The sequence below is a fragment of the Anolis carolinensis genome, chromosome 1, assembly GCF_035594765.1.
Source record: "Anolis carolinensis isolate JA03-04 chromosome 1, rAnoCar3.1.pri, whole genome shotgun sequence".
Lineage (NCBI taxonomy): Eukaryota > Metazoa > Chordata > Lepidosauria > Squamata > Dactyloidae > Anolis > Anolis carolinensis.
Genome location: NC_085841.1, coordinates 72413128 through 72428121, shown reverse-complemented (window position 1 = coordinate 72428121; position 14994 = coordinate 72413128). Strand labels below are relative to the sequence as shown.

General features: G+C 37.4%; 1 protein-coding gene and 1 long non-coding RNA gene across 11 annotated transcripts in view; one reads left to right on the top strand and one right to left on the bottom strand.

Moving 5' to 3' along the window:
- The window catches only part of zdhhc14 (zinc finger DHHC-type palmitoyltransferase 14), a 66404-nt gene that overhangs the window by 2075 nt on the left and 49335 nt on the right, over positions 1 to 14994 (top strand). The window lies entirely within an intron of this gene.
- Positions 5171 to 14555, bottom strand: LOC134297928 (uncharacterized). Its single transcript, XR_010004902.1, has 3 exons — positions 13468 to 14555; positions 9585 to 9650; positions 5171 to 6178 (listed from the first exon to the last, which is right to left on the bottom strand). It is a non-coding gene; the product is annotated as an uncharacterized LOC134297928 (long non-coding RNA).

The following is a 14994-nucleotide window of genomic DNA, read 5'->3' as shown; positions in this document are numbered from 1 at the left end:
GAAAGAAAATTATGCATGTTTTGAGAAATAACTATGCATTTATCTGAGCTAAAATCAACATTAGTTCACCCTAGCATGCAGGACTAATATTTTCCTACCCTTGTGCCATGATGGATTTGTTACCGCAATGTATAAGCATGTTTTATATATATTAGAAGTAAGTAAAGTTACTACTGCTATATTAATCACATTTACAAGTGAGTAAGATACACTGGACAGAGGGAATCTACTTCTATAGCATAACTATTTTTTTACAGTACAATACCATGTTTGTTTAATAGAAAAAAACATACTTGTCGATAGTTGCATGGTTTCTGGGCTGAATGGCCAATGGCCATCTTCTAGCAGCATTTTTTTCCTGATGTTTCGCCTGCATCTGTGACTGGCATTTTCAAAACCTTCAACAGTACATAACTGGATAGATTTTTCCCACAGATTATTTTTTATAGAATGGGGGTTATGATAGCCTTTTCAGAAATCAAAAGATATCAACGAGATATTGCAGATGTTCTTGTCAAATGTAGTGTCATAGAATGATCAGATAAATGGTAAGCAGTTAATATTGGTCAGCCATGACAAGTTTCATTTTCCAGGCATCTGTATCTTTTAGTATTTGTGTGTTTGCATAAACATCTGGGGAACTTTAAAAAAAATCTTCCATTTGTAACAGTGTGGTAACAGTGGTAACAGTGTGACATGTGGTACATACCTGGATATCCTCATCTGTATTGATTGTCAAGAGATCATATTGGTGCCATACAGAGTAAGAACATAAACATCAAATGCATTATTTTCAGCAATCATTTGCTGGAAGGAAATGCCCTTTGTTGTTATTAACTGCTATCAGGTTGTCTTTGATGCTCCAGTGATGAGAGACCTCCAACTCAGACTATCTGCCTTGCTCAGGTCTTGCTGACTCAAGGATGTTGCTTCCTTGATTTAATCTATTCTGGGATGTGGTCTTCTTTTCTTCCTGCCCTTCACTTTGTCAAGTGAGTCTTGTCTTCTCGTGATGTGGCCAAAGTATAGCTGCCTTCGTTTATTCATCTTTGCATATAGGGATTCAGGACTGATTTGTTTTAGTACTTATTTATTTGTCTTTTTAGCAGCTCATGGTGTCCACATAATTCCTCTCCAGAACCAGATGTTATATGCTTTGATTTTCTTCCTATCGGTTTTTCTTACTACCCAACTTTCAACTTTCATAACTATACATAGTATAGTGGGCCCTTGGTATCCACTAGGAATTGGTTACAGGATTCCCTGTGGAAGAATTATATTCAGTGGGGTAGTAAAATTGTGTCCCTTTCAGAAAGTAGCAAAATTAAGAGTGGTTTGTTTTTTGTTTTGGATTGTTGAGGTGGGGGAGTATTTTCAAGCCATAGATGCAGAGGGCTGACTGTAACATCTTAGTCACCTTTTACTCATATTATCTGTATTTTTGTCCCATGTCTCTCACAACGAGGGGACTCAAGTTGGCTTACCAAAATTTGACATAGATAAGGTCAAAACACATATCGTATAAATTTAGAAGATGAAAACTGTTTCCCTTAAACATAACTAAATTATATATACAGTTCAACATCATTTAAAACACTTGCTCTAAAACTAAGACAAAATAGTTCAGCACACTAATAAAAGCTCTTTCCTTATGAAACGTTTAGTTTCCATAAGTCTTTTACAATAAAAAAGGTTTCACCTGCTGACAGATGGAGGATGCTAGTCTACTTTCTCCTTAGGTATTGAATTCTACCATCTGGGAGCAGCCACCAGAAGGTCCACATTCTCATCAGATGTGCCTGCGGAGCTGATGGGATTTACAGAAGGTGCTCTCTTTAAGTTCTCAAAGCACAAGCAGAATATAATTCCGTAAATAGCCTGGGCCCAAGCCAGAAAGGGCTTTAGAGGTCATATAGCTTTAAACTGTGCTCGGAAACAGACAAGTAGCCAATGGAATTGTTGTCACAAAGGAACAGTGTGCTTCTTGTAACCAGTCCCAGAAAATGATCTTGCTTCAGCTTTTTTGGCCAGCTGAAATGTTTGCATATTCTTAAAAGGGAGACCCACATAGAATGTGTTATGGGTATCTGTCACTAGGGCTAGATCAAACATCTCCAAGAGTGAGCACAATGGCACACCAATTTTAACTATAGATATGTAGTCTTGGGTTCAAGATAAAGTACAGATAGTTCCCAAGTTACAAACATCCAACTTACAAATGACTCATAGTTACAAATAGTTGTGAGACAACAAGAAGTGAGGTAAATTCACCCCTGGAAAAGTTATCATGGGGAAACGGTGTCTCCACTGAAGCTTTTTTAAATATATAAATATATATTTTTATTTTTGGACATACACATACATAACATTTACAATTACCACCACCACCACGAGGATTATTTTCTTTTACATAATAATCCTGTTTGAGACAATCCTTCTAGATTTACATACTGTATAATATTTGTATCCTATTTCTTATGGCCTAGTCTCTAGACTTAATATAATATAATAATATAATATAATATAATATAATTCTTGACCTGGTTCCATCTTTCTTCAACTTCTTGCATTCTGTTTTCATTACCTTTTGAATCATTTAATTTTACATCCATAATTTTGAATTCAATTTGGTCTGCTATATTCAGATACCATTTATCTTTCCATCCCAATACTATCACCGCTTGTGTGCACTCAATTATTGCTTCCATTATTTCCCTGTAATTTCCCATTTCATTTTTTTGTACTAAGACTGCCATTTCTTTTGTTATAACCCAGTCAGTTCCTAATATTTAGTTTGACACATTTTATCACGAATCCTTGCTTCCACAACAAGCCATTTTTTTCAAAATCCAGTTCTCACAGGGACAAAAAAGGAAGTAAAATTTTCTGAACAGGGGCACAGATAGCAAAACAAACACCACAGGGATGTTAACCCATCCCTATGCTAGGCAAAGCACAGGCACACACGTGTGTGTGTGTGGCTGGAGTTACACTTTAAAATGTACGTATTCTGACTTGCATACAAATACAATACCTACAGAACCTATCATGTTCATAACTTGGGGACTGCCTGTACAGGAGTATACACAATCCTGCAGCTTATTTTGTGAAGGAGCAGAAGGTTTTGCATATGGAAAACAACCACTCATATTTTCATGAGTGCACTATCAAGTTTGCCAGTGTATTGGAACATGATAAATCTTTTGGTTTCACTTTAAAAAGGTATAAAACAAAACATTAGCAGCTATGCTAATCATTCAGTTGATATGAACATAGTGAGAGGCTAATTGGTAGTGAGGTATATTTCAAATTTTCTGCCTAACTGTAAGATAGTATGCCTGCTTGTTTCTCTTAGAGGACTAAAGGCCAGAAAAATTGCGTGTTTTAAGAAAGCAAAGGTTACCTGCTATCTTCATTCAGGGAACATTTTTTTATAAAATGCTGTATGTATGTATATGTGTGTGTGTGTGTGTGTGTGTGTGTGTGTGTATATCCCTCTAGGGAAAAAACAGCAACATTCATAGCCAGCAATACCCATTTGGACTAATAAAAGTCCTCATGCCACAGTGACATAGAAGAGTTTTGAGTTCTCACTAAGTGAGGGATGGAAAAAGGAAGTCAACAATCTTAAAATTGGGCCTGATGTGTCAGCCATGAGTGTCATTGAAATGAGCTAGAAGCTGGAGATGAAGAGAAAAAAAGCTAGATGTGTGCATTTGTCAGGTATTGTTTTTGTAGGTACTGTTGACACAGTTTCTTGGTGTGGTATTTTTGGAAAGTAGTGTTACAAATTTAACATGTTAGCAGTTTACTACTAAATAGATAGAGGACAGTCGGTGAAAACAAGACCTGGAGCTGACTGTAGCTCAGATCACGAACTTCTTATTGCAAAATTTACTTACTTTACTTACTTAGGCGATCCCTCGTAGTTCGAGGACGATTCTCTTCCATTTCTGTTGTCTTGGGTGTGTCCGTAGGTGGCTGAAGAGACCTATTCTTGATCCTCATGTTCTACCACAGTGAGGACATCGGTTTCCAGGTGGAAGGCGGTCCCGGTCAGGGTTGGCTTGACGGGCCTTCCTCTTGGCACATTTCATCCTTAAGCCCTCCATTTGTGCCTCTTTGAACTCTGCAACACTGCTGGTCACAGCTGACCTCCAATTAGAGCGCTCAAGGGCCAGGGCTTCCCAGTTCTCAGTGTCCGCATAGTCAAAGCAATGGTATTCCCCATAGTAACTTGTGGTTGTGAGAGCTGGACCATAAGGAAGGCTGAACGAAGGAAGATAGACGCTTTTGAACTTTGGTGGTGGAGGAAAATCCTGAGAGTACCTTGGACCACAAGAAGATCCAACCAGTCCATCATCTAGGAAATAATGCCCGGCTGCTCACTGGAGGGAAGGATATTAGAGGCAAAGTTGAAGTATTTTGGCCACATCATGAGAAGACAGGAAAACTTGGAAAAGATCATGATGCTGGGGAAAATGGAAGGAAAAAGGAAGAGAGGCCAACCAAGGGCGAGATGGATGGACAGTATCCTTGAAGTGACGGGCTTGACCTTGAAGGAACTGGGGGTGGCAACGGCCGACAGGGAGCTCTGGCATAGACTGGTCCATGAGGTCACGAAGTGTCAGAAACGACTATGCGACTGAGGAGCAGCAGCAGTTGACACAGTTTCTTGGTGTGGTAGCCGTTTACTACTAAATAGATATAGGTATAATTATTGAATATCTAACTTGCAGTATAAATTGTTGGCATTCAAAAATTTACCAAACATATCACAAAAAAATAGTCACACGCCCTTGTGCATGCCTTTCTCATTCCCGTTTGCTGTAGCCAAGGATTTCTTGAAATGCTATGTTTTTTTGGCCTGAAGTGCACATGGCAGGAGTTATCTTGAGATTGAATGTGTAGTGTGTTAAGAGAGGGATGGATCAAGGGGAAGAAGGAAGGAAGGAAGGAAGGAAAACTTTTTATACATAGTGGCCTATTAGAACAGGCCTTGAAAGGCAGATATAGAAGCTTGCTGAGTACATTATGGAGTATGCATACCACAATGTCCTTGGTCTCTTTTGACCTTATATATTCTCAAACTGTGAACAGTAATTTACCATTCTAGACTTCAACCAGGTTTGTCACAAGACAGAATGACAACATATTCTCATACCGTATCTCAGATAAAAACCCACACTCTCAGATGTTTATTATGTATAGTCTAGTGCCAAACATATGTCCCAGAAGAATCAGCCAGACTATGTAGTCTTCTGGGCCCCTTGAAGAAGAATGGAGAATTAACATCTTGGACTATTTTTTTTCTTAAGGGGAGATGTTTGAGAATCAAATACTGACACTTAAAAAGTACACAGAAATAAAATTTGCTGTTGAAGTGTTCATGTGCAATTTTTCATGTCCTAGTTCTTTTTGTAGTTTAGGAAATATTAAAGCATACTTTTCTAGCACAACTTACAATTCTGTTTATGATAACATTCTTTTGTAATTCTTTGTAAGAATTCAGAATACAGTTCTCTTGTCAGCTGCTATTTTTATACCTTTATCTTTTGAAGTTTGGAATTGGTTCAGTAGCACTAAGAATGTGTTGATTTATTTTTAATTTAAGAGCAAGAATTGTGTTGCCTACCATGTAATATTTACACAAGCTTGGATAGTGGTTAGTGTTATACTAAGTTTTGAGAGAAAACATCGAATGGTCTCAGGGCAGACGTTCTCAGGATGGCACTGTTTCATACAGATTATTTTTCAAGCATTTTTTTTCGTGTCAGGAGCAACCGGAGTTGCTTCTTTTCAAGCATTAAACCACTTCACTTTTCTGACAGTTTTTTCCTATCTTGGTATACTAATTAGACATGTTTGCCTTAAGAAGAAGATTTAGCTCTGTATTTACTGACAGCAGAAGTGAAAAAGAAGAAAATATATCGTATAGAAAACAAGTAGATTGGAACCTAAGAACTGTTTGTATGGGGAAAAGTTGTTGTAAGTCAAGATTCTCACTATAGGCTCGACATCCTTGGGAAAAAATCTTTTCTAAGAATCTGGGATCCTTTTGAACATGATGTCATCAAATCTATGGCTCCATGGTATGTTGTGACAGAGAACATTGCTGGGAGGGAAAGAGATCACACAAGATGAATTGATGGTATTTGCTGTAGCAGAGCTCCAGTTTCTGTGAAGCACAAAGAAGAAGAGGGATGGTGGTTGGTCAAAAAGTTTTATTTCAAGAAAGCATTCTTTGTGTTCATCCAAAACAAGAATGACAGTTCTCATTGTAGAAATATTGTTAGTTCAAATTGTAGAAATGATGCAAAATTGATTAAAATTCTTGTCTCAAGTGATGATTGAATTACAATAACAGTTGTAGACATTTTGTAATACAGTAGAGTCTCACTTATCCAAGCCTCACTTATCCAAGCCTCTGGATAATCCAAGCCATTTTTGTAGTCAGTGTTTTCAATATATCATGATATTTTGGTGCTAAATTCGTAAATACAGTAATTACAACATAACATTACTGCGTATTGAACTACGTTTTCTGTCAAATTTGTTGTATATCATGAAGTTTTGGTGCTCAATTTGTAAAATCATGATCTAATTTGATGTTTAATAGGCTTTTCCTTAATCCCTCCTTATTATCCAAGATATTCGCTTATCCAAGCTTCTGCCGGCCCGTTTAGCTTGGATAAGTGAGACTCCACTGTACTTCAGAACCAGACATATGCTGTCCAAGACCAATCAAAGAAAGAAATATATAATAAAATGTTAATTGTTAAATTCAGCTGACTGTTGTAATAGATGGGTATTGAGGCTAATATTCTAGAAAATATACTGTTTTATTTTTTGGTACAAACTAGTTTTTGCTAGTTCTCAGTAGTTGTGGGAAAAGAGGGGGTCAAGTTTTTAAAGGTGGTTAAAGTAGAGGTATCTTTAATTTCTTGTATTTGTTGCAATGTATCATGTGAACAAGGCAGAATGATAAAAATGGCAGATGTATTTTTCCAATAATTTTCCAGTTACAATAATTTTACTACAGAAATATGTGTAACTTGTAAAGATATCTATTTCTATATGAATAGTGTGTGGGACAGGTGATACATTCCCACAGCCCCAAGATTTAGTTAGTGACCTGTGGCTGTAGTAAAATGCAAAATTAACATTTATCTAATCTGAGATGCTTTCTATATTTGCTCCCTGGAGCCACCATGTATCTGTATGTTTTCACATATGCTCTCACAGCAACATGTACTATATGTTTCTCTTCCTCCTTCCTTTTGTGAATAACAGTCTAGATCAGAAAGTACCCTTCAAAGCTCCTGGGTTATGCAAGGTATGAGGAGACCTGCAGCCACACCCTCATTCCATCCAGCTGACCCAGCAGCCTCCAAGAAGAGGACATAAAAGGTCTGACCTAGAGGCCTGGGAGAGCTGTTGGGCCCTGCTGCAGGGGAAACCCTGGGGCCTGAATATTTGCTATTCAGCTTTGCTGCCTTGCTCAGCCCTGGGATTACCTTTTACGCTAGCACTTTATATCGCCTTACCCCATGGTAAGGAGCCTCCTGTGGCCTAGGGGATAAAAGCCTTGTGACTTGAAGGTTGGGTTGCTGACCTGAAGGCTGCCAGGTTCTAATCCCACCCTGGGAGAGCACGGATGAGCTCCCTCTGTCAGCTCCAGCTCCATGCGGGGACATGAGAGAAGCCTCCCACAAGGATGGTAAAACATCAAAAACATCTGGGTGTCCCCTGGGCAACGTCCTTGCAGATGGCCAATTCTCTCACTCCAGAAGCAACTCCGGTTGCTCCTGACACGAAAAAAAACCCCCGTGGTAATAACGCATAAGACTACTTTTACTAGCAGGCTTATGTTTGGTCTGTGGGGGGGAACGTGACTGGGAAACTATGTTTTTAATTTGTTTTATTGCATTTATGTATTTTAACTGTTTTATAATTTGATATGTTATACAGTATTTATTATTTGTATGTATAATGCGGCGGGGGCCTCCAGTGGCAAAGTGTGTTAAAGCGCTGAGCTGCAGAACTTGTGAACCAAAAGGTCGCAGGTTCAAATCCAGGGAGCGGATTTGTAAGGTTATGTGGCTGCAGCATTACTCTTTGTTGTATGTGCTTCCAGCTGAATTTCTCCATTGCGCTCAGTTTATTTGGAAAATGACATCACAGTTTGTTAATGGTGTAGACAATTAATGAAATCTGTGTGTGCCACATGTTCTTTACAATAGCTGTTTGTTCAGTAGGCCTCACTTTAAGACTTATTTACTGACTGTATTTTCTGAAGTGTCCCGAGTGCTAACTCTCAGACAAATACTCTGTAAATAAATTGAATGGTACTGTTCATCTATTGAATTTGTCTTGTGCTAATAGTGTAATTGAGCACAATTCTAAGAACATCGACAATTAAGTTTTGACACTGGTGCCTATTTATTTGTTTGTTTGTTTATTCACACCCTGCTTTTTAGAATAACACTTCACATATTAATCACAGTTAAAACAACTAATATTTTCCCAAGGTTAAACTTAGTGAGGACCTGTTGTAAATTCAAAAATCAAAGCTGGAGGTTCTGATGCCTTTTTGTGTATACAAATATGAGTGAAATAAAGAAAAGGAAGGGTTCCTGCTATGTCTACACTGGGGTATAGAATGTGGTAATAATGCTAAAGGTCTTGCTTTACTTCTAATCCAGCAGTAATGCTTATTGGGGAGGGACAGAGCACTCAGAACAACTGAGGAAAAGGATTTCTATCCCTGCTTCTCCCAGCTCTTCCCCTTTGCTGCTTCCAGATGTTTCTCTATATGAGAGATGTTGGGGGTTACATTTCAGACTTCTAAGGCATATTGCTGGGACCACTTTGACTACAGTAAAATGAGCAGTAGTTTGGCAATTTCATTGGTTTATTGGAGGCTTTCAGTTTGCTCAATATTGTCTTCATTTGTAATATTGAATTTGTTTTACATGTACTGAATGGGTGGTTTTGTGATACTACAGCTTTTAAAGAAATCCCACCCCACCTATGACTTCTGTTTTGGGAACCATTTTAGGTACAGTTTATTGGAAAAAAAACAACATGTAAATAAAGTATTTTGGAATAGGAGTATAGATACACTAGCAGTGGAATCAAGGCCAGTACTGCTTTGATGTTAACAATAGGAATTGTTTTACTCCTCCACAAACCACTAGATAGCAAATTTCCAAGACTGAGAAGCAATTGTCTATGCAGCTTTGAAAAGCTCCTTTTCAAATAGATCCTGATTGTCATTCTCGAGCTATAATAATACCTTAAGTAATGCTGCCTACTCTTCTGTTTTTAAATTATTATATTTCCAACCCAGGATAAGGTAAAGCCAGCAAATAATATATACGACTTCCCCACTTAAAATTACCTTCAGTTTGTATTAGTAAAAAGTTTAATAGCAGATCAAAACTAATACTTTAAACCATATTGAGATATATTTTTAAAACCTCACTATATTCTGAGAGGTTTTCTTCTTTTCTTGTGGTATGAAGGAGATATATCAAGCTGGAATAGATTCTCCTGGAAAAGTACAGAGCTATTGTACACACCTTTTGCAAATGTGGTGATTTTCCTTGCATGTTCTTATTTGTTAAAAGATAGTTGAAGACGTCCTTCTGCAAGAAGTTACAAATAAACATTGTATCCTTAGGAAATGCTACATACATTGCCCAAGGTTCTCTGAAGAAATAATAGGATATGTTTTGTTATAAAGTGAGTCTGCTCTAATTGAGACTAACAGCTGAATTTCGATCACAATGGGCATTGGCATACTTGTCTCCATAAATAAATGGCGTGCCAGTCCTATTTTTAAATGGACGAACAGTGGAAATTTCAGCTTGTCTGTGTAGATAGTGACAGGCCTAAAACACAGGAAAACCCTGGCCAATCAGATTTGTAACAACTTTGCCCTTACTTCTGTTGAACAAATGTTATCATAATGTAGGCGCTGGGAAGACAAAATACTTAGTTGAATGTAAGAAAGTATTTCATTGCAGCTATAACTGCTGGACACAGCTTCATTTGGTTGTTTAGCAAAGAATTTAGCATCACGGTATTTAAATTCCATTTCCTGATTTCTTTCTATTTTTCTTTACATTATAGTGTTCAAAAACAGTAATTGTCTATGTAAATACCGACATGAAACATTTGATTCAGTGGAGGAAGAGTAGTGTAAAGCAACTGCAGCATTGTTTCAAGGAGAGAGATTACACTTTTCCCAATTTGTTCCTTTTGCTCTGCAGCTTCTTGTTCCCCATGAAAATCCATTTTGGTGGTTTCAAGAAGTAAACAATGCAAGGGGAAGGGAAAAAATAATTAAAAAATGGCCTTAGCCCCTACTTCCATTATGACTTGTTGCTTAGTAGTGTAATGAAGCTAGGTTAGTAGACCAAAAGGGATTCTATGACTAGGGATCTACAGAAGAAAACATCCAGACTGGGATGAATGGAAATGTACCAGAATTAGATACAAAATGGTGTTAATTCTACTGATTTCTCAAAAACTTCACATTGAAATGTACAGCGATTAGAAAATGTTAGAGAGCTTTTTCTATCTTAGTTGTAAGATTAAAAAACACTTGTAAAATTTAACCTAAATTCCCTACTAAATTTCTTCTTCTGAGTATTAGAGTAAGATACCAGGACTGTAAATTACCCGGCTCCCCATAGAAAAAAGGTTGTTCTTCAGCTCAGTTTCTTTCCTGTCTACCCCCTCTCACCTTATTATGCTATATCTCTGCATAATTCCTTAGCTCTCAATTTCCTTCCCACTGACATACCCATGTAGCTTCATTGGCTCTTCCCTTTGTTGTAGCATTGGCTGCTGCTATTGCCATCTCCTGCTCGCTTGCTGCTCTTCTTTGCTGCTGCACCTGTTTGACAACCATCTGTCTCCTACTCATCTATGAATTTGATGGCTTCTGCTCCTCCTCCTTGCTGTTGCTTGCACAGAAATAGCAGGACCAGGGTAATCATTTTGATAAAGTACATGGAGGCAACAGATGATGTCCCATGGTGGGGGAAGCATCAGCAACAGCAACAATGAAATCTTGGAATCCAAGCTAACTAATTATTCAAAAAGTCACCAACATGCCTTGAATCTGGGTTAAGTGTAGCCAAGCCGGGTAATTTGCCAGTGCTTTGATAAGTTGATCTGCAGCACAGTCTTATGCATATTTGCCCAGATATGAAACGACCTCTGCTTAATGGAACTTTCTACTAGATTAATATGGATTATATTGCCACTCTGTTTGGCCGAGAGTAGTGTGTTTAGCTCAAATCATAGAAGTGAAGATGTCACAAGGGCCATCCACTCTAACTCCCTACTATGCAGGAAAATAAAGGGTATTTCAAGGTGATGGACCAAATTTAAAAGTTGCATGTTTCATGATGGCAACATAACATATTACATTTATACAAAAAGTTGCAAACAGTTTAATGAGTTTTACTAACTATTTTGAGCCAGAAGCAAATATAAAAAAAACCCTCTGCAGATGGAGAATATCTTGTTAGTTCTGTTGTGGGGTCACCCTCTTGTGATTGACTGAGGCTAATGGCTGTTTGTACACTGGGAGAGGCATCAAGCAGCAATCATTTGAGATCCTATGCACCATCATTTAAGTGGTAAGAGTTTCATTCATGAGCAATTCATATTTGCAGCGATGTAGCTTTTTCAGATTGAGTTCATCTTTTTGAAACACCCCTGTTATATAGTGCTGTAATCAAACTCCTGCCAGGTTGCCATCCAGCCTCTGCTTAAAATCTCCAGGCAAGGAAACTGCATCCACTCTGAGGCATGATATTCCACTGCCAGACAACTTTTACTTCATAAAATTCTTTCTAATGTTTAGGTGGGATCTCTTTTCTTGCAATTTGAATCCATTCCCCTGTGTCCTAATCTCCAGATTCTAGAGCAGCAGGACTTTATATTTCCATAAGGGGGAGGACATTACTGTCTTGATGAGAACTGGCAGTTGATGTGGGAGCTGTTCATTACGATTGTAATGTCACAAGATCATGGGAAGAAATGCATAAAATTTTCTGACCTCTAGAAATAGCTAATGTTTTGTCCAAAGGAAAGCTTAAAGCCTTCTAGAAATTAAATGTTAGTGCATTATACCGGTGTAATTTGTGTAGCTGAATGTTATCTAGCAATGTATTGTACAATTTTATATATGTGTTTTATTGTAAGCTGCCCTGAGTCCCCTATTGGGTGAGAAGGGCGGGATATAAACATTGAAATAAAAAAATAAAATAAAAATAGCTGTATTCTTGGAATTACTCTATAATTTTTCTTTCCCCAATGGTAAAATGTCCATTTGTGAACCTATAGCATTTATTTAAGCCCTTTCTATGTCATTGGCGTCTGGGGAACTCTGCTTGAGGATTATGAGAAGCTCTTCATCTCCAATCCAAATCATTTAGGTTGAAGTCTAGACATTTTACTTCAGCCAAACAAGTGATATGGGAGGGGAAGAGTTGGATATGTTTAGTTTGGGCAAAGAGAAGATGGAAACATTATACGGCAGCCACATTTAAAATTCTAGTTCAAGAGAGTGTGATTCACTCAAGACAAGCTAGTTATTAAGCTAGTTATTAATAAACTAGCTTTGCCCGGCCACGCATTGCTGTGGCTTATGGGAATCATAATGGGACGGAAGTTGCCTCGTGGCTTTACAACCTGGGGGTCTTTTACCTATGGGAAATCTTGGTTGGCCAGGTTGAATAGCACTGAATAGCCTTGCTGCTTGCAAGCCTGGCCGCTTTCTATCTTGAGGAATCCTTGGTTGGCCAGTTTGAATAGCAATTAATAGTCTCGGTGTGGCAGGTATGAATGCTGCAATTAGGCACCTTGATTAGCAATTAATGGCCTTGCAGCTTCAAAGCCTGGCTGCATCCTCCCTGGGGGAATCCTTTGTTGGGAGTTGTTAGCTGGCCCTGATTGTTTCCTTTCTGGAATTCCCCTGTTTTCAGATTGTTGCCCTTTATTTGCTGTCCTGATTTTATAATTATATTGTTTTGTATTATTTTACCAGATAAATTATTATATATTGTATTTATAATATTATATTATCTGCTTAGACATGGAGTATATGAGGCCCCTTCCACTGCTGTATAAAATCCACACCAAACTATTATCTCTCTGTCTGATCATCAGAAGCACAAAACTGATTTTCCATGTGGTTGACATACAAAAACAGTTGCTAAAATTTATCACTGCCCAAATTGGTTGAATTTTATTGTTCAGGATACAGTGTTATTTTATATGCATACTTCACTCTTTCATTTATTCTGTCTAGAAGTACAGTAAATGAAACTCATGATTATTCATCATGATTATGTGATCTTACTTGAGAACAGAACCTAAAGTTGACTGAAAGATAGAAAAAAGAAATTAGGTCATCCTCCCAGAATGTAAAAATAGATAACATACAGTAATTCCTTTATAGAAGATGTTTCTTCTTGTTGAAAAAATTGGAATTCAGCACTTGATAGAAAGCTCCCTCTGTGGATTTTGTTGGAAAAGAGGACAGACTTGGGAAGAGGAGTTGCTTAAAACTGGAGTCGTCAACACAGCGATGTTACTACTTGACTCTAGAAACACAAAGCCATTATGAGAAATAATTAACTTTGGGAATAAGCTAAGTCATGAAAACTAAAGTTCCTGAAAACATCTACTAAAACAAGTCATATTATGAAAATGGATGGTCAGCAGATCACAGTTGTATATTTTGAAATCCTTCAAAGGGGTAGTTTACTGAAAAAGGATCCACCAAACTTGTAAAAAGTACTTGGATAAACTAAAAGTTTCCTTGCACACAATTGTGAATAATAAAGAAAAGTGGTGTGATTTTAATAAAGAAGATTTAAACAAATTTTAATAAAATTTTGTAATATAGTTTTTAATAAATTCTAAACCGTTTCAACTAGTACATCATTGTAAACAGTAGGGGTGTGAAGGAGGATCTTTTTTGAATATGTTTTGTTTGGACACAATTTTGAAATGCCTATTATAAGGTATAAAAAGTTAGTTTGCTAATTCTCCTGCATGCATAAATAACCATTTAAAACTTTAAGTTTCTAATGCACTCCTTCATCTCACTTTTATTTCCCCTCTTTAATTTCCTCACAGTTAGCTCTCTTTTGCAGGAAGTGTTTACATAGATTAAATCTCTAAAAGTTGATTGGGTATTAAGAAGAGTAAATCAATGGATATTTTTAGTTCAACTTAACCACTGTCATCTCATTTCAGCAGAAGCAATTAAAAATAATAGCCTCACAATTTCTGTTTCTTTCCTGCATTCTTTTCTAAGATTTTTTAAAGTTACCTCGTGTAAACAAGAAAACCGCATGATGGGTTCAACTTAGGACTGCTATAAATTGAAAGCAACTCGGAAGCACAGAACAATAACCACACATTTTAGCCATATTTTCATCTTTTATCTAGAGCAGGAGTCTTCAAACTTTTTAAGCAGAAGGCCGGTTCACGGCCTCTTAGATTGTTGCGGGGGGGGGGGGGGGGGGGGGGACTGTAGATTGAGAAAAACCTGAACAAATTCCTATGCGCACTGCAGATATCATATTTGTAGTGCAAAAAAAAAAAACTCATGAAAGAACAATACAATATTTAAAATGAAGAACACTTTTAACCAGCATAACTTACCAGTATTTCAGTGAGAAGTGTGGGCCTGCTTTTGGCTAATGAGATAGTCAAGTTAATTATGATTGTTGTTGTTGTTGTTGTTGTTGTTGTGTGTCTTCAAGTCATTTCAGACCCTAAGTCTAAAGGTTAGGACCAGATAAATGACCTTGCACATCCAGCCCACAAGCCTTAGTTTGGGAACCAGATCTGGAGCATTAAAAGTATGCCATTTATGAAATGTTTTACTGGTCTATACTTCAATAGAAAATAATCTTTAACAGTTTATTTGTTGGTATTATCTTTAAACACCTTTTTCTT